Genomic DNA, 20262 nt, shown 5'->3' with positions numbered 1-20262 from the left:
ATATCATTGCAACCTTTCTCACTTGACTGGTCTTTCTCAAAAACCACAGCACATAGTTCCTGTTCTAAAATTTTATGATTTGAGGCACCCGGCCCAGGCTAGCGATGCCCACTCTGCATCTCTTTCCAGGAATTGCACAGATGACCTTGATCTCAGAGCCCAGTCAACTGCATGGGAGTGGTTTCCCAGGGAACCTAAAGGTTCCTTTGTATCATAAAGAGACACTGAGCTAGCCCTGCCTGCCTTTATAAGCATCTCCACAGAGGCTCAGGGTTCTGATCTGAACAGTAATGAGCCAAGGAGACCAGCACTGGAAGCCTGCATGCAGAATCACAGTAAAGGACGGACTCTGCAGAAAGGCTGCCAGAAACCAGCAAGAGGAGACAGGGAGGGCTGCAGGTTCAACCCTCCTCTCTCCATCATGTGACTCAGAGATCCTCTTACCAACTGGAGGGGAGCCCAGTTCAGGCAGGAGATAAAGTGACTGGGCTGCTGTTTGAGCAAATGATTCACTCACCTTTTTATAGTCAGAAGGACGCAAGAAAGTTTTAGTCTTTTTATACATTTTGTACTTTACCCTTATACTCTACTGATAAAAAATGAAAAAAAAGAAAAGAAAAGAAAAAGGAAGCACAATATCTGGAAAAAATTTTTTCATGTGCCCCAGGCTCAACCAAAAATCATATCTTATCTCAGAACTACTTGAGCTTTGTAATTAATGTATTTTTAAGGTCTTAGATTGACCATACATGTACCATAAGATTTTTTAAATCCTACAAAAATAATTGGATAGATTCAGTATCTTTTTCCTTCAGTACCTCTTTTTTTCACTCACCACTTTCAATATAAACATTGCTAAAATGGTCTGACAATCTATTTCATATACTTTAAAACATGCCACTTAGTTTGTGTGTGGTTAGATATTTTAAATTGGTATTTGTGTATATCCCTTTGGATGTTTTATAAAAGTGGTTGTCAGAAAATGTAAGAGGAGGCAGACACCGCACTGCAGTGTGGAAGCAGGCATAGATGAAGGCCGAACTAGCCCCGGCGTGCATTCCGATTCACGTTTCTCCTCTGTGTCTCCTGCCATCCTTCCTCATCTAGCTTCCCTTCCTACCACATCCTCAAAATGTCTCCTTTCCCCTCTAGGGTTCAAGTAGAGATTGGAGGAGTAAACCGAGATCCTGCGATACTTTTTCAACCATCAAATCTCCCTAGAGTGTATCTTTAGCTTGAAATCAAACTAAAAGGGCTTACACCTTCCTCGGCAGGTCTCTTCCTTGTAGGGCCTCTTTGGCAGCTTGTGAAATCTCTCCTTCAGAACATTGCTGGATGTTCCTGTCATATTCACCAGTTTTTCCTTTCTTTGCCTTTTGATGAATTATGAAAAAGCTACAGGAATTATACAGGAGCAATCTGTGTTTCCCAAAGGAATCTTAACACAGATTTAAAAAGCAATGGAAATCTTATGCCTATAGAATTCTGAGGCGTTTTTGGTAATATTTTCTAGAGGAGAGATTTTTTAATGCTATTTTCAGAACTCAATCTGTGGGTATAATATTGCTTTATGATCTGTTATGAACCAGAAGCTGGAATTGTTAAGATAACCATGGGTGGACAAATGCCAAATGGCAAAGCTAAGGTGGAAAGTAGTGGTAAGGAGGGATTGTTACTGCTCCATTTACTCTCAGAAAAATTCCACCCAGTAATTTCTGCAAACCAAGATTATAATACATTGTATCCTCTGTTGATCTCTAAAAACTTTAGCTTCTTAGTTAGGGTGAGTAAAATATCCTGATTAAAGTCATTAAAATAAACATTAGTATAAGTGTCCAAGGAAAACCAGCAGTGGTGCTGCTGAGAAATTCTCTAATTATTCCATTTTCCTGAGATCCAGTGTTTGTGCTGACATTTTGAATCTACTTGTCAAAGAAGTTGCCTGTATCCTGTTAATAGACAAATACCCCAGGGTGTAGGGACAGAAGACATCTGTAAGAAAGTATTCTGGCAAAGGCAGGCTGTATCAGCATAAATTTCATAGGACAAGTTCACTGTTTTAGGCCATACTTTTCTACTTTTTGGAAAATAGCATATAATAACAATTGTGAAACACTGAAAAATAAAAATTATCCTTCAGAAGTCCACTAGCTTCACTGTAAGGACACAGATAGGACAAGTCTTGAATGATGAACTGGTACAGCCAATATCATCTATTTTCAGATGTCTATTTGCATGAGATAATTTGCATGGGGGGAGGGAGAGCCTGTGTGTTGGAGAAAGAATAAGGAAATGGAAAAGACAGGCAGCACCCTATTTGATCCCTCAGCTCAGTCCAGGGTACCCACATCTGAGTTCTAGAGAGAGAAGGACTTTATGCAGTTGCTAAAGAAAGTATTTTTATAAGGGACACCTGTAAGACAAATGGGCCTAGGCTGTGGTGCTTTGCGTCCAGGAGTGACACTGAGTGAAAGCATTAGAGGAGGCAGCACACATTTGTCGTGGGCATCAGTCTTGTCATGCTTGGCACTGACGTAGGTACTGAGCCAACACCTAAGAAGCAAGTGGCTTCTTAGGCCACATGGCCAAAAACATAGGAGGTAAAGGAGAATAATAGGACAGAACTGTTTGTGAGCACATATATGACAGCCCTTGGGATATTGGGAGAGACTTGAGTGAGGTAAAAAAAAAGCCTGCATAATGCAGATGGGAGCAAGAGTTAATAAAATTTAGGGTTTCTTATTAATGTGACCCTATTTATATCTACAAGCTGGTGAAGCATGATGAACAAGAAAAATAAATGACTTCTAAGTCCTTCAGCCTAATATAAAATCATGAAAGTCGTATATTGTTTAAGATTTTTAGTTGCAGACAACAGAATCCATTCTTGCTAGTTTAAAAATCAAATGAATGTATTAAGTGTTTTAGATAGCACACGGACTGTCTGGAAGGGCCAGAGAATCATGCTTACTCTCTGGGGCTACTTGGCAAGAAGTTGTATCCAAATTACACTGCTGGACTGTCACAGTAGGGACTGCCACTAGCACCAGCACTGTGGTTGCACTGATAACTCCCTTCAAGGAGTACCAACAGTAGGGCTGCCACCTCTTCTGTGCCTCTGCCAAGCTCCACAGCTTTAATAGAGAACATACTCTGCATGACACCTGCTTTTTCACAGTTTTCTCTTCTGTGTTGCAGTCTTGCATGGCTGCATCTGATTACAGAAATTGGGTCACATGCTTGCATCCCAGTTGCAAAGAAGGCTGGAATAGAGAGTTCTGGTTTTATCTTTAGAAGTCAGGAGTCAGTGTATGAGTTCCCTTGATATGGGAAGAGATGATGGGTGTCCATGCATGTAACAAATGTCCACTAGGGTAGGCATGAAATAATTATGTGACAAAACCCTTGCAAAACAGGAAGAGGCCAGTGTTTAACTCCTTCTGCTGGTCAAAGAGACTTGTCATGATTGGGACAGAAAACAGACATAGAAGAAATTTCCTATAACAAAAGAAGTCTTTCAGGAGGCACTCCATCTACAAATTTGTTTTTTCCCTATCAAATACAAGGACAGATACAATGTCTTTCCTGCTAACCTCAGCTTTGAAGAAACTTTGCAGAAGTTATTAGTATACTAGAGGAGAGTCACATCTCCACCTTGCCACAGACTCAGGAAATAGTAGACAGGAAAAAAGTAATGAAAGCACGCTAAATATAGTTGTTGAAATCTATGTGGTGCAAAGCGAAAGGTCTCCATACCAGACTTTAAGTAATTGCAGAGAGAGAGGTGGAAAACTCTCCATAATCATTAGGTCACATCAGTTGAGAGTTCTAGGGACCAGCACAGAAGTAGATCAGATCAGGGCACAAAATCAGACTAATACAGGAAAAAATACTGGATCTGAATCAGGACAATGACTTTTCCCTCACCAAAGTCATCTAAGGCTGAAATGCCCAAAGATTTTATCCTGCATAAAAACCCAAGATCTATGGATTGGTGTGGCTACCTCAATTACCTTGTGGAGGACTATCCTTATGAAAACCCCTTTTCACATGGTTGATACCTAAAATTTTGAATAGGTCTTCTGTTTCTTTCCTCATTCACTGAATCATAAACATCTTTCCATGTTGTTTAATCTTGGTAGTTACTCACTTTAATATCTGTACAGTATTCTATCAGCTGATAAACCCCAATTTACTCAATTAGTTCTCCATTATTTTGTACTTAGATTAGCTCCAAGAATTTTAGATGGGTAAGTGGAATTTTTCAAAGGATTCTTTCCATTATTATAAAGAGAATTAGTGCCTGCGCTTTTTACGGATATGGCCATGCCACAGCTGGGTCTATGAAGATTACACAAGTACATCTAAAGGAAAAGAGACGTTATGAGAAATCATGGGACCCTTTCTTGGAAACTTTAAGTGAAAAGACTTTAGGAAGTCCTGACATATGTTCGTAAGGTGGCAGCTACATACCACGTTAAAAGCTCCGTTCCTGCACCAAACATCTTTAGGATGTCCTTGGGGATAGACCTAGAGAGGACTGATTCTCATTTGAAGTTCTGGAAGCCACTCACCTTGAAAGCTCAGTCTCCAGAGTCTGGATAATTAAGTGGGGAGAATGCAGAAAGCTGCTCATCCTGTTGTGGGTTTTGAGATAAGACCTCAATTTCCATAATCATCATAAAAGGCAGAACAGTCCTCGAACCCCAGAATATATTCAATATGAATTGTGAAGTGTCTTGGGAAGAATTTGCATGCAAGGAACAGAATTCCACTTAGCTTGAATAAAAAGAGGGTTGATTGAAAGGCAGATGTTATTATGGGGTTACAATAAACCAGTGTAGGAGATAAAGCTGCCAGGCATTATAGGACCAAGAAGGGGATTATGCAGATTTTCTTCTCTCTCTTCTCTGCCTTTTCAGGTATATGGTCTCTCTGTTGGTCTCTGGGCATGTCTGTTTCATCCTTGTGTTCCTCTGTTTGCAGACTGGCTTTTTCTGCTGATTCATGGTTTCTCAGCCACCTCTCACTCTGGCTAGCATGAGGCTTTGGCCTGCTATGGCAGGCCATCTGGGTATGACCTTGTAGTTTGGCTCCACACAGTTAAATGACTCAGCCTCTTTGTCCCTCTTCCAAATTCCTGGGAGAGAATTTGATCAACCCAGCTTAGGTCAGATGTCTACCCCAGGTCAGCCACTGAAACTGGTGGGGAACAGTCACACGGCATGTAGTACTACCCCTCCCAGGGTTATGAGTGGGGCAGAGTCTCCAAAGTGGAATGTGGGTAGGGAGCAGGGAATGTTTGGCATCTCTGAGACAGATATAGAGCTAAGAATGGCATGCCAATTTGTGAGTAAAAAAAGAGCATGGGATTTGGAAAAGAAAAAAAAATCTTTCGCTTCTTAGTCATGAAACTGCAGACAACATTCCTAATCTGTCAAAGACTCATTTCTGCATATGTAACAAGAGGGAGCTGAACAAGATGACCTCCCAGCTCTCACAGTCTATGACTGTTATTTTCATCTTGAGAATCTCATAATATAAGGAGTGACCGACTCTAATATCAATTATTTGGCAGGTTTTACATAAACAATCTTTCAAAAAGCTGCCTTTGCAATAAGTCCAGTGGGGTATTATCCCCAACATTACCATTACTGCAAACATTTTTGGACGTTGTTAACTAGCAATGTTGAAGTCTCCAGCTAAGCATTCAGCAAATGTTTCTTGCTTAGGGGGAAATTCTAAAAGAGGAGAAACAGACCTTGCTCTAAGAGTTTTCCTGTCAAGGAGTTAGAGATTTGAATAAGTAGCGTGGTGAATAGATGCTTCAGTTCTAACAAGAAATTTACTCGATTCTAATGCTGATGGTGAACAATTCTCTAAAATGCATTATTGGTGAACTGCCTGCTGCAAATAAAGACAAAAGACTGTGTTAATTGAAATTGCCTTTTATCTATGCCAAATTAATACAGCTATCCTGCAGTGTGTGAAATTCAGACATTCCTATGAAGTTGCCTACACAGCAAGATTACATTTTCCCCCCACTGAAGTTCATTGTGTTATTAAACATTAAGCATGTTCCCATCAAGAAAGGAAGGATCAAAAGGGAAACACTTAAAAAATAAAAATAATCTCAGTGAGAATTTCAATTTCCCAACCTATTCAAGTTTCTTTTAAAAAGCCCCAAACACCCACACAAACCCATGATTGATAGTAAGAAAACACATCTCTGGAATTAACCTAGGCCACCTCCAGTTTTCCCAGTTTGGCCTCTAATTTTTCCTATATCCAACCCTTCACTCACTGTATACTTCAACTCTCATCATTTACCTGCCTCCTCTTATCATATGTAAATGTCAAAATGTATTATTTCTGGATTTGCACGGAAGAGTTCAACCCCACTTAATTAAGTTCACTCATTCATTTCTAGTAGAAGGGGAAGGCCCTTTGGATAGTGGATAAGCCAAATTCTGCAGATGGGACAGCTCTAATGTGCTGTGGGTTGCTGGAAGAAGCTGACTTTTCTTTGTTCACCCCAGGTAGCTCCTCCTAATAACATTACACCCTGGGCAGGGGCAGCCTTTGCTGCCACCTACTATACCTGTTTGCCACTGGGAAAAATTGGATTTTTGTTGTCCTTCTTTAATTTTAAAATATTAAATATTTCCCTCATATAAAATCTGTACTCCTTCCCCCCACCCAATGGAATATCTTATTGCTTTTTTCCTTCTGATTATAAAAGTAATTCATGCAGATTTTTTAAAAGCTCAAAGATATGGAAAGGGATAAAGTGGGAAGTGAAAACTTCCTATAATTCTATTCACAGCGGCCACAATTACTAGTTTTATATCTATTCTTGCAGGTTTGTATTATACCCACACATGCAGGCAAACATATACGAGAATAGGTGTGTATGTATACATACTCCAAATATAGCATGTATAGTATATAATATATACTCTGTATGTTTAACAAAAATGGGATCATACTATCCACTCTTTTCTGTGGCTTGCTTTTTTTTTAACTTTTTAAACTTTACATCTTGACATGTACATCTTACATATGGATCTATCTCATCCTTTGTAATGGTCTCTCGAGTATTCCTTTTTACCGTAATCTCTACTCCACTGAAGGGCATTTATGATGTTGTAAGTTTTTTCTAAAATATTAAAAATACTGCGATAAACACCTATGTACATATATGCCTGTGCATATTCTAATTATTTCCTTAGGATACGTTCTTCTAAGGAAAATTACCAGGCTAAAGCTTATGCACGTTTAAAATATTAAAATATAAACACCCAATAACGCACAGAAAAGTCATATCACCTTCTAATTTTAAAAAGTTTCCTACAATAGTCTTATTTTTTTATTATTGCTAATTTGATAGTACAAAAAAATTAGCACTTCATATTGTTGTGTTAATTTGCATTTCTTTGAATGTTAGTAAAGATAAGCATCCTTTCAGGTGTTCATTAGCCATTTGGTTTATTTCTATCAATTGATTGAACTTATGTGTCTGTACCACTCAACTCTGTTTCATCACCTCACCACATATATACACACCTTTGGTTGAAAGTATCAGGGGAAGGAATGTAATGGGAACTGGACCAATAAATTCCCTCTCCTGGGAATCTGAATTTGAAAACAGGGCACCTCTGGTCTGCAGTACTTAAACCAGGAAATTGTGCAAAGCTGGACTGAGTCAGCCATTTTCGATCATGTGCAGCAAAAGAAGAGAAAGTAGGTCACAGAGAGAAAAGAAGCAGTATAGCTTGGAAGCAGAAGAGATGAGAAGACCTGTGGCCTTGATCACTTTTTATCCTCCACGCCTGTGAGAAAGCTCTATCCTTGAACTAGTTTGATTGGATTTCTGTTATAAGCAATATCACAAATTCTTCTCCATGGGAATATTGGTGGGGGGCCAGTTTTGATAGAATATTCTGATCTTAATTTTCCTCTCTCCTGGTTCCGAAGAAGCCCAAAAGAGCCCTAAGAAGTCTGTGATTCCCAAGCCTGGAGGGAAGCTTAAGCAAATGTGCACAATGGCCAAATGTGTCTTCACTATACTAGTCCGTCGATGTGTTTGTTTTTGGATTCCCCTCCAAACACATACCTGAATCTCTACTGTCACTCAGCTACCTGGGAGCCCTATCTCAGTACTTCATGCTTTACTCTACTATGGCTCCGTTTATTGAGCACTTACTATGTACTTGCTAAGTGCTTTGCATACATTAAATTGTTTAACCAAATTAGCTATACTATTGCTCAATTTGACAAAAGAGGAAATGATGGCTTAGGGAGGTTTAGTAAGTTGCCGAAGAACACTCAGATAGAAAGTGGTGGAGCAGGATTCTGGTTTTCGCTGTCTGACACTGATATACTTCCTGCTCCCTGCATTGGCCCAGCTTGGCAGCTAAAGACCAGAACTAAGGGTACATTGGTTTCTAGGGCAGAATTGTGGTCTCCAGGATCATGGCTCCAGACCCCCTCTGACTGCCACCTTCAGATCCTCATCTTCCTCAGAACAAGAGGCACACTTATAGCCCAACAGCTGGCAGTCTTTTTGGCCACATGCAGAGGAGCCTTGGGACCCATGTCCAATGTGAGGTTTATGCTGGGTCCCTTTGCAGAATAAGTGAGCTCTGAGGGCATGGGCTGGGGATCACCAAAGGTGCCCTCACTTACCTCTCTACACTGGGCTGGCTCTTAGATACAGGCTTCCCACCACCTCTGTGGTCTACCTCCTTTATAATGATAGTCAGCCCGAAGAGTTTGCCAATCAGAGTGCTTTACGTATATTGGCCCATTTGCTCCTCACATCAGCCTTACAGTTAGATACTATTAACTCCCCATTTCACAGATGAGGAAATGGAGGCATAGACAGGTAAAGTGACATGCTCAAGGTCACAAATCTGGTGAACAGTGGCCAAGATTCCAACTCAAGTGTCAGAGACTCCTTTCTGTAGTAGTTGATGAAAGGGTCTTCTGAAAAATTCACATACTAATGACTGTGTATAGTTTTAGGATTTCATCTTGAGGAGTCCCCATAGGTAGTTCAAGCACTTTATATAACAGGCCTTGGAAAACTCAGATGTCCTCAGCGGCAAGGCAGGGAATGTTGATGAGTGAAGGGGCTGGATGAGAGAAAGGACATTGGACCCTGGAGTGTGCTTTTTCTTCCCAAAAGCATTCTGATGAAAACAACCAACCAAAGTAAATCCCTTCTACTGGACCAAGAACACTCACTTGTAGGCTTAACTCAATCACACTGCAATCAGTTTTCAACTTCTGCTAGAATGCGACATGGTCCCTTATTTGCTGTTGACCCGCAACAGATATGTCTGGTGTTCTTAATATTTGAGAAAACGCATGCTGAACTGTTCTCCCAGCTCAGGGCGGATCTGCAGCTGATCCCAGTCAGACTCTCAACTTACAGCTTCTAGAGCCATTCCTTGCTTGACCCCTACATCCCTCCAGGTGTTCGGGGCCCCAGCCATCATCCTTTATGCTTCTGATGGGCTAAGGATATTTTGAAAGTACAGTTGTTCAGGTTGGGTGAGTCAAATGGTATCTCTCCTCTGGACAGTCATGTGTATAAAGAGTGGATAGCTGGTCCTCAGAGATTTAGGCAGTGGCAGTTCCCAGCTTCAACGTGGCTCCTGGACACTGGAAGATGCCCCACTGTGGCTGAGGAGTGCCTGCTTTCTGTTTTCCTGGCCCCTTCCACCCAGCCCTCTCCCTTCTGATCTCCTAATTTCCCTCCTGTCTTTGTTCTTCCCCACACCCACCCTCGGGAAGCTAGAAATATTTTTCTAGTCCTGGGAAAGCTGCCCTCTCTCAGTACTGCTATTATTTTTTCTCACTGGCACTTGCTCCATTTTGTTATTACTGCTTCAAAGCACCTAGTGTAATTTCCTTAATGGACTTAGCTTTTTGGAAATACAAAAGCTAGACACCATTTCTGCTTTCCACCCAGTAATGTCCTGCCTCTGAAGCAGTGAATCACAGGGATTGCCTGCTTGAATGAAGGAGGCAGGGGAGAAGAAAAAGAGTGGAAATATTGCGAGACAAAAGTTAACATTAATTTTAAAAAATATTGTCCTACCATATATTTTCCATCTTAAGATCCTTCTAACTCTTTTTACTTTTTTTAAAAGTAGAAAATAGCTTTCATTATGTTTTTGACAAATTATCATCATATATAATTATGGCGTACGCAATGGTGTTATATGTAAACAGTGTAAAATGATTGAATCAACTAATTAACATATCCATCACTTTAAATACTTAACCATTTATTTCCTCTTCGGAACTGCAACTTTGTACGCAAGATACCTTTATACTCTTGATGACCCCAGAGAACTTGTTTATGTGGGTTATACATGTTGATGTTTACTGTTTTGGAAATTAAAGTCAATAAATGTTTTACATATTTACTAATTTATTTAGAAATAACAATAAACCCATTACATATTAACAAAAATCACATTTTTTTATTTTAAAAAACTAGATTTTCCAAGACAAGCAACAAAAAAGATTCAGCGAGAAGAATGGCATTGTTTATGTTTCTGTAAATCTTTTTAATGTCTGGCACAAGAGAAGACAGCTGGATTCTCATATCTGCTTTTGTACAATGTGTTGTGACGTCATTTGTTATGTAGCTTCTGGAAAACTCCCCTGTACACTTGTGAGTGAACAAGAGTGAAAGACACAAACATGTTAGTATGTGATGAAAATGCCTTTACCTGTAGGTCTGCCTGAAAAGACTACACTTTCAGAACTGCTGCTTTAGATCATGAAGTACAGTTGTCCCTTGTTATTTGCTGGGGGGTTGGTCCTAGGACTTTCCGTGGATACCAAAATCTGGGGATGCTCAAGCCTCTTACAAAATGGCATAGTATTTGCATATAACCTATGCACATCCTCCTGTATACTTTAAGTCATCTCTAGATTACTTACACAATACAATGCATTGTATTTACATTTATATTGTATTGATAATTAATAAATAGTAAAAGTTGCTACATAAATGGTTTCTATACTATATTGTTTAGGCAATAATGACAAGAAAAAAGTCTGTATATGTTCAGTCCAGGAGCAAATTTTTTTTCAGAATATATTTGATCCATGGTCAGTTGAACTTGCAGATGTGGAACCCACAGATATGTAGGTCCGACTGTACAAAGATTCTAGAGTACTGGTCCTGGGAGGAAACATAACATAGTCATCATCTAAGGGAAATGGTATATGCAGTAGTTAATTTAAGAGCACTGATTTTGGAGGCAGATACTCCTACGTTTGAATCCCAGCTCTTCGACTTCCTACAGAGTGGCCTTAGAAAGGTTACTGAACTTTTATAAACCTCAGATGTCCTACCTAAAAATAGAGAATAGTACCTACCTTATTGATCTGTTGAAAGATAATGAAGCATTTTCTGAAGTTCATTAGTCATAACTTTTGCCAAGTCCATGTAAAACCTATACTATTATCTTTGTATTTTTTCGTAGCTTGCTTTTTAAATTTAAATAAATGTTTTAAAAGAAAATTTTATATCCCTATTATAAATGGAAAAATACTTACCTTAAATTGAAGGTGCAGTGAAAATAAAAAAGACCCTGTTGCCTGAGAAAATGTTAAGCCTGAGACCTGCTATTCTTTGGTATCAAAGAGAAGGAAGTCAATGTTAGAAAGTCACTCAAGATCTGTACCAAAAGGATGCTGCTACCGAATGCAATCAGGAGTAAGAGACTTGAAAAAGGAATAGCTTTCTCACGAGGTGATACAATTTGATTTCTGCCTTGCCCATGCACCACTAAATCATCTCCCCTGCTACCTGAAACCATTTCCTGTATCACCCCACACTTAGGAGACACTGAGATCATGCATATGAAGCACTTACCTTGCCTGGCACATTGTAAGGACACTGCAACATAGCTTTTGTTATCTGTTCTAATTCTTCCTGCTCTCTTCCCACAGGGATTAAATGACTCACCTAAGCCCATAGTTATTTGGTGGAGGACTATGACTACAATTCCTGTCTTATGTCTCCTTACGGGTAAGAGCATGAATTCTGGAACTGGGCTCTGCCTCTTTAGAGCTGTGTGACCTGGGGCAAGGAACTCAACCTCTCTGTGCTTCAGTTTTCTCATCAGTAATGTAGTGATATAATAGCAGCTAATTCATATGGGAAGAGTAAATAAGTTAATACATGTAAAATACTCAGAACAGTGCCTGGCACATAATCAACACTCTATACGTATCAGCTCATAGTATTCTTTCTTTTCCACCATGCTGGGTTTGACAGTAATAGTCAGCAACAGGTAGGTTACTACAGAGAAGTTTTTCTCAGCCTATCTGAGGTGAAGGAATAGTGCCCCCCATCTATGTTGACTGATATTTTTGTAAATAGAACAAAAATGAATTACTAGAAAAAAGAAATTTAAAAAAATATAAAATACAAGCCCTCTTTTTACTATTAGATTCAATAGACATATATTTCAATAAATAAAATCAGAGAAAAAAATAGGAAAAATAAACTACAAAAATGTACATGTTGTTCATTGAAAGCCTGAGTACAGGCAATTAATAAGAGTCTTGCTTCACTACTTTTTTGTTGTTCCACATTTATGACTAAACAAAAAGTTATGAAGGAAATAGCAATTCTCCATATTAAATGCTGTTTTGCACAGTTGAAACAAACACCTTGTACATTAACATTTAAAGTTTTTCATGTGACAAGTGAGCTTGCTTTTTGCTTGCTAATTTATCTAACCTAGTTTGGATAGATGACAGTGCTACTGACAGGGGATCAAGTATATCTAAACAGTTGTTATCTTTGTTTTAATAATATTCATAGTAAAGAAACCAGTCTCCCAAAGGTAGGCTGAAAGGAAAAATAGAAGTAAAGCAATTTCTATAAGCTCTGGATATTCATTTTTAACTTTCATCTAAAATGAAGCACGTGTTATTGTATATTCATTACTCATTTTTAATTCATCATCAGTAGCCAGTTCCAAAACCAATTCTTTAAAGTTACGGTTAAATTTAAATTATCTTTGATAAACAAATGAACAAGATGAATTCTGTATTTCATACATTTTAGGGTTTATAGTCAACAAAATAATCTTGAAATATTGTGTGTCGTTTTACTGCTAGCATGCAGTTCAGGTTACATGTGACTCACCCATTGTAGTTCAACACCCAAACTACACCTGCTCAACGAGACTGGTCTTCTGGTGATGCTCTTGCATGTGGTGACCATGTCAAATTGCTGTAAAAGTTTCTAAACTGCCACTGTTAATTTATCTTGTTGTGTACCCATCTTGTTCTTGTGATAGGAATAAACCCACAGTTCTGGAATGATGAGTTGCACAATTTTAGGAGAAATATTGTTGGATGGCAGGTGATGCTTTAGTTTTTGATCAAGACCATTCCACTTCTAAAGAAAATAGCTATCTCCAATTTAAACACTTGCATCTTAGGTGCTAAAGAAATTCTCAAGAGGAACACTCATGCAGTGAAGGAAATGTTATGTTTATCTGTAACTGGAGCACCTAGCACAGAGATGGGCCTATAACAAACATGCAATAAATGTTAAATGTTAAATAAATGTTAAACATTAAATAAATGTTAAACATGCAAATAAATGTTATTAAATAAATAAATAAATGTGGATTCTAAGAAGCTTAGCTTGCTTACATCTCTTCTGGAGTGCTATGGAGGGATACTTACTAGGGAATGAAGGAAAAGTTCAGCAGTATGGGAGATGTGTGCTTATTTCATTATTCTTGTTACAACTTTCCTGTTATGATCTCTTGAAGAGCAAACAAACATTCAAGTGTATTGTTTCCACTGAAAGTCATTCTGAACTCCACTATTTTGCAGAGCAGGACATTTAGATACAAAAATTCTCATTCGTCCAGGCAAACATTTCTAGATTGTCTAGATCCTTTTCTTTTATTCTACTTTCTATCACAGGGGACATCTCAGTTATCTTTGTACCCCTGTGGCCTCACAGAGGCTCAGCACACCTGTGAGGACCATGGCATAGTGTCTGCCAGTACATCTGCCAGGGGGAAGCTAAGTGAACTAGAGCAGAACTTCTCAAACTTGATATGCATATGAATCACCTGGGGGATCTTGTCAAAATGCAGACTTTGATTCAGTCGCTCCAGGTGTACTTGTAGGTGATGCCGATGCTTCCAGTACATAGGCCACATTTTGAGTAGCAAGGAACCAAGAGGATCGAAAGGAACCTGAATTTCTGTTTAGTTGCTTGTTAGCAAATGAAGTAAAAGATGTGGTTAATATGACTTAGGAATGTGTTTTAGTGATCTGTACATTAAGTGTTACCTGTTTTGGAGACACGATGAAAGGCAATGAGGAATAAGGAATTTAGGAAAGGAAACTAAGTCATGTGGGCCACATGTCAACACACAGTACTCTTTGAGAACTCACAATTACCTAGAACAGAAACGTGACACCACAACAATCATATTTTAAAACTTGGTACTCAAGTATCAGGTTCCGTGGAGAAATGGAACACAGTGAAGCAGTCATGGGAGACATTCTTTTGTGTCTTCTGGACATGTTGAGACTCAGCTTTAAAAAAATTTTTTTAAATTTATCACTTCCTACTTATTTCTATTATGAGGCTTTGTACAATTTAAACCAATTCATCCCTTTCCTTCCAGGTTTTTTTGCTGCCCAAGTCATCAGTGTGGAACACACCTTTGGGATCTTATAGACTTGGGTAATAGTCCAACTCTGACCCATTTTAGACTGTGTGACCTTAGGCATGAGCCACAGGTAAAATGGGATTAACATTACACCTTGTAGGGTTTTTATTAGGTTAAACTGAGAATGACTTGGGCTATCATTGGATCCCCATAAATAATGTTTTATTCCCCCTAACTATTGCCAACCTAGGCTCTAACTCACCTATCGAATGAGATTAAAGTGAGAAGTGAGGCACACCCTGTAATCCAATCTCACTGAATTGGAACTCTGAGTTTCCTCCTTTGTGCTCGTTCTAGAGTTATGTGTGTACATATCTCCCCACTAGACTGTAAGCTTCTTTGAAGGGAGAAGCTATCTTTTTCATCTTGCTACCCTCCGTGTTGCCAAACACAGGGTCTTATAGCAGACTCTCAGTACATGGTTGTTTAAACAAAGAAGACCAATCTAAGATTTTAATATAGTTTTTGTATGCACCCCAATCTCATCTTTCATGTCACTTTTCATATTCTAAAACATACCAGTTTAATTAATCTGATTACTATCATCTTTGGTAACCTAAAGGGCAGAGGGGTTTTTAGAGGTTAGAGATCAGGCCATAATCTTGACATTCATTACTCCTGGACTGCTTATCAGAGAACATTCAAACTGGGCTGGGTTTTCAATGAATAACCATGGCCTTTGTTTCAGAACTGTTTTAAGTTTTGGACTGATAATTATGAGTGATCAAAACAATAAAAAATGTCACTAGAGGTGAGGATGGGGGACAGGAAGGGAATTAGGGAGAAATTGGCTAATGGACACAAAGAGTGATTATGTTTTATAATGACGAATATGCTGATTATCTTGATTTGATCACGATGTATAGTGCAGAAAAACTGATAGTCTACCCTGTATCCCACAAATATGTACAATCAATTATGTTTCAATAAAAAAAAATTCTGATGTTAAAAAAAAAAATGAAGCTCCAATTAGAATTGGAGCAGCAGCTGGAGAATGGTTGGGAATACCAGTTTGACAGTTTGAGTCTGAATCCCCACCCTTCTGTGGGAAGACAGATCAAAAAAACCTTTGAAGGGCCGGCCAGTGGCTCACTTGGGAGAGTGCGGTGCTGATAACACCAAGGCCGCGGGTTTGGATCCCTATATAGGGATGGCCGGTTGACTCACTTGAGAGAGCGTGGTGCTGACAACACCAAGTCAAGGGTTAAGATCCCCTTATCGGTCATTTTAAAAAACAAAAAATAGCCTTTGAAACACAATTAGAAGATAATAAGGAACTACCCCAGAAATGCAACCAGAGGTGAAAGTTAAGTTCATTACCTAAAAGTAAGACAAAATTGAGTAGAGGCTTTTGGCAGCAGTATACCTGGGAGTATAGGCACTGAGGGGTGTATGTGTGTTGGGGGCAGCTGGCTCAGAAACTGGCCCCTAGCAGCTGTAATTGGGCTCTCGGGAAGTCTAATCAACAAGAAGGTACTCTTGAGATTGTTCTACTACCTTAGGCTTGGGGAGATTTTGGAGTTTGCCTTAGCAGGATAATAATAGCCATCAGTTTCTAAGGGTTTAGCTTAGGTGCGGTAGACAGTGTTGGGAGATAGACTGGCTTTTAGTTTTCAGATTGATAGCAATTGGAATGACTTTTTTTCTGTAGGAAAAAAATATAAAATTATATATATTTTTCCAAATTATTATGATAAATGGGACTTTTGTAAAAGAATCTTCAAACATGTAAGATAGAAGGTAAGCTTCTTTGAAGATGGGAACCATGTCTTGTTCTCACAGACCTGCTCCATGACCCACTGCTTGGAGACGAACTCTACTAAGAGTGTGGACTGTCTCCGTTAAGTCTAAGATTGGGACAATTTCTTGGACTAATCTGGCCACAAAGAATAACTAACTGTGGAAAGCAAGTTCCAGATAAAATCTACCAGTTTCTTGGGCACCCTATAAATCCTAGCCTTAACACAGGCCTTGCCCCAAGGGCTTCAGGTGACCAACAATTGGTGCAGGGTGATGCTTGTTATCAGTGGGTGGGGCTGGAAAAGCTGCTCCTGGGGGAACAGTTGGGCGGCTTTCTTCATTTCCTTCAGGCCATACACCTGGCTGACCCTTATAACAATGGGCTTGCAGAAGGAAGCCCAAAATACTGGGGAAGTGTAGGCAACGTCTCATTCTCTTGAAAAGCCTCATCAGAGAAGCTTCCTGGAGACATCATGGAAGCACAGGCCAAAAGGCACAAGAGGGAACGGGAGCCTGACACAGAAAGTGACACCAACTCTGAGTCAGGCTTGGACTTAAGCAGGGCCATGGAACTGGAACCGACACCTGCAGTAGGAGGTGTGAAGGAATTCTAAAACTAAGTGACTAGGAGGGGCAAGGGACAACCTTTAGAGACTCGAGGTGCTCACCAGTGGGGAGATGGTGTGTTAAGCTTTTCATTAGTCATCAAATATTTACTAGGTTTATTTTATGGCTGGCATATTGCAGTGAATAGAAGCATGGCTCAAAGTATTTCATGTAAATTAACTTTACAAACAACTGAAATTTTTGATTTTCTTAATCTTAAATATTATCAATGGGCATTTTCTAACATCTTATTTGTTACACATTTTTTGAACTTCACACTAAACATATTCATGGTTTGTTTGGGGTTTTTTGATGGTTCAGGGTCACAGTTTTGTGCTCCTTATTTAGGATTGCCAGATAAAATACAGGACACCCAATAAAGTGTGAATTTCAGCTAAATACATGTAGTGTTTGTGACATACTTATACTAACAAATTATTCCTCGTTTATCTGAAATTCAAATTTAACTGGTAGTCTTATATATTTTTATTAAATGGCAACCCTACCATTATTATATGGTGCTGTAATAATACAGGATGTCTCAGTTGCAGTTGAGATGAAGTAGGGCTAATTGTCCTGAGAGGCAGGTGTCTCAAGGCTGTTAGGCTTTTTGAATTTCATAGTTATTTTTTTACAGTCTTTTTCCTTGCTATCCAATGATTGTATTGCTTGTTGTGGCCAGTGTACAGCATCTTCAATTCCCTTTTCCCTCTGCTTCTGCTTGATTCTTCTGATTGGTTTGGCCTGGGAAATAAGATCCCCAAACACAGTTAACTTTTCTGTAGAGTAATAGTAGTTAGATTTTGAGCAACGGTATAGATACTTGAGGGTAGATAATTGAGGAAAATATGCAAATATTAAAATAGGGACTTCAAAAAATCTTATTTTGAGGGCTGGCCCGTGGCTCACGTGTGGTGCTGATGACAACAAGGCCACAGGTTCAGACCCCTATATAGGGATGGCCAGTTAGCTCACTTGGGAGAGCGTGGTGTTAACAACACCACGTCAAGGGTTAAGATCCCCTTACCGGTCATCTTTTGGAAAGAAAAAAAAAAATCTTATTTGATTACCCAGAGACTATCCTGTGTTTTTTTTTTTTCAAAGTCCCTCAGGCTAGCTGGATCTTGGCTCATTTCCTGGAGTGCCTTGTTCTATAGGGTACTTCACAAGGAGAAATCGGCCTCCAAAAGAGAAGCGATTAAAGCTAGATATCAGAGAATCTGCAATTGCGTTTTTACACTTGAACAGGATTCTGGATGTTGTTCCTAAAAATCTTTAGAAAGGGTCAGACAGATAATGATCTGGCTTGAGCAGTTTACAGGTAATCTTGCCTTGAGTCTGAGGACTGCACTAGGTGACCTCTTGAAATCACTGGCAAATATGGAGATACTTCAAAAAGTTCAAGGAAAGATTCATATTACCTTAAATTCAAAATTTCCATGAGCTTTTTGAAGTACCTTCAGATATGGTTTTGATTACTTGATCTATCCAATCAACTCAATAATGACCACATCCAAAATGACGAAAACAAAGAAAAATTAGCCAGCATCATATCTATAATGCAAAATAGTATGTGTATTCCAAATATGGTGTTTAGAGGAGGTTCGGGCTAGGCTGTAAAATCTTATGCAGAAGGAATCACAATGTCTAACTGTACTCATTTACACAATGATTAAACAATTTTTCTGCCGTAGGCAATGTTTGTTCTGAATACAGATTTGAAGTGGCTCCTGAATTAGAACTGCCGTTCCTAAGGCTGAGCCTATGATTACTCAAACTCAGCACAAAAAGTCAGCAAACACCTCTCCACACCTTATACATTTGCATTTATCTTTATTTGACATCGGAAAAATTGTATGAAAACGATTTATGGTATGAATAGGCTCAGGATGATGAGGTTTTGTGTTATTCAGCTCTGTCTACTTTTACTGGCTATAGTCAAAGAATGACTCATCAGATCCAGGGGAATATTTTGGGAGGTGTTAGAAAAGTCTAATACCAAGCAAAGATCTGGTAAAACAATTTGATTTTCCTCAGAGGTTTCTGAGATTATACAAATCAGAAAAATCTTGCCAGATTGTGGCAAAACTATTCTAAACATTTCAAGCCTTTAAGACTTGTTATAGACATTTTAGTCACAACAAGAACAATTCTGGTCTGTGTAGGTCACTGAAGCCATTAGCTGTACTATTTATTTAGATTCACATGACCTGATTCAACAGTTAATCTTTTAAATATAGTTTTCTTTTTCTTCTTGATCAACAAACTAATTTTTGTTTTTTTTAACTCTGTTAAGACTTTGGCTTCCAAGTATTATTTTTATTTTCAATTTTAGCTTAAATATTTTTGTAGGGTTTTTTCTTTTTTTTCCCCCTCCCCCTCCAAGTTCTCTTCTACCCTGAAAGGGTTACTATAGTATTTTAGCAGATATCTATCTTAAGGGACAAGGATAAAGTGGGCTACTGGGAGGATAAAATGACAAAAAATGTTAATTTAAGAAATATTCAGTGGACATTTATTGAAGTGTTCAAGGCACTGTACTACTGATAAGAAGCTAACACAGTGGTGGGAGAGGCGGGCAATGTGGTGAGGATAATGATGAAGATATGTGGATAGGGGTGTCTTTCTCTCTGAGTTTATAAAAGTAACTCTGCTTTGAAGCATCAGGGAAGGCTTCCTGGAGGAATTGATGCCTGGGTTGAGTATTAAAGGGTAAGTGGTCAGGTAAAAAGTGTGGAACGCAGAGGCTGAGCAAAGACACATAGGTGACTAGGGGAGGGTCCTCGGTGTCCTCTTTGTTTCTGAAATAGCCTCCTTTGTCATTTGAGGCACCCCACCCTTGTCACTGTTTAATCTTGACAGTCTTTTGCAGATATGCTGTGCAGTGGTGACCACACAGGCAGCTATTATGACTAAACTGTCAAGTTTGCCAGATATCCTCCACCGCCTTTAAATACAACTTTTTTCTCATTTTTCAGGCAGTCCAGTGTATCTCAAATCATAACCACAATTTCCCCCATACTAGTTTCCTATGACTGACGTAACAAAGTACCACAAACCAGACAGCTCAAACAACAGAAATTTATTGTCTCACAGTTCTAGAGAATAGAACTCTGAGATCAAGCTGTCTCCAGGGTTGATTCCTCCTGATGACCATGAGAGAGAATCTGTTCCG

Source organism: Cynocephalus volans, chromosome 5, assembly GCF_027409185.1.
Source record: "Cynocephalus volans isolate mCynVol1 chromosome 5, mCynVol1.pri, whole genome shotgun sequence".
NCBI lineage: Eukaryota > Metazoa > Chordata > Mammalia > Dermoptera > Cynocephalidae > Cynocephalus > Cynocephalus volans.
The sequence above is the reverse complement of the archived record's forward strand: the minus strand, read 5'-3'. Positions refer to the sequence as shown.